Source organism: Camelina sativa, chromosome 17 (assembly GCF_000633955.1).
Source record: "Camelina sativa cultivar DH55 chromosome 17, Cs, whole genome shotgun sequence".
Classification (NCBI taxonomy): Eukaryota; Viridiplantae; Streptophyta; class Magnoliopsida; order Brassicales; family Brassicaceae; genus Camelina; species Camelina sativa.
Window position 1 is genome coordinate 31,127,467 of NC_025701.1, and position 1,019 is coordinate 31,128,485.

Here is a 1,019-nt window from a genome sequence, read left to right on the forward strand (position 1 = left end):
AAAAAGTTTAATTAGAAAGTTGGAAGATTTTATTGTGTCAAAAACAGAACACCTCTGTTTTATTTTTTCTTGAAGACAAGTGAAGTGGGTGAACTGTGCGTGCGAGTGGGAGAGAGAAATTGAAAATCTCAAAGGTATGAACTTGTAAATTTTTGTTGGTGTTTTTACTTTCTTGCATTATAATTCCATAGCATGAAAGAGCTCAAGAGGTTAATTAAGTAAGAGAGATCAATTTCGTACGCATCTAAAACAAACATTCAGGTCCTCGACTATATTAGCTAAAGATCTGAAACTAATGCACAATTACAGTATTACCTTAGTGTAACCAATCCTTTTTCTGCTCTATCAAGGAGACGTCTAGGTATCGAACCATTTAGTTCATTGCTTGATAGATTTCTGCACGATTCAGAGTTTTCAACATGTTAGATGTTTTTTTCTGTGTAAAGAAGAAAGCTCAGATTTTTGTGACTTAATTCTAAACTTACATGAATTTTAACGACTCCATATCAGCCAAAAACTCTGGGACCGAACCAGTGAGATTGTTGTTTGACAAATCACTGCCAGAAAACAAATCCAGACCCATCAGCATATATTTGAATTTAAATCAGAACATAAGCTTATGGGTGCTAGTATTACTTACAGAACTTCTAATTTTGTCAGGTTTGATAACGACTCTGGTATCTCCCCGATTAGGCCGCTGGCCGTCAAGTTTCTGTTTAAAAATCAAAATAAGACCAATCAAACAAAAAAACAAAAACAAAAAACATTAATTGGACCTATAAAAAGCATTTGAGAAGCAATTATATACTTACAAATTCACGATCCTAGGTTGATTGTTGTGTTTATAGTTGCAGTCAAGACCTTTCCACATGTATTCATGTGGCACACAGGGATCTCCTTCCCAATCTATCTTCTTCTTACCGCACCTAGACTTGATTCTAAGTATTGCATCAACTGAAAAGTTATGTAAGTGAATTTATTAGTGTTTCATCAATAAAACAAGTCACAAAAGTTAATTA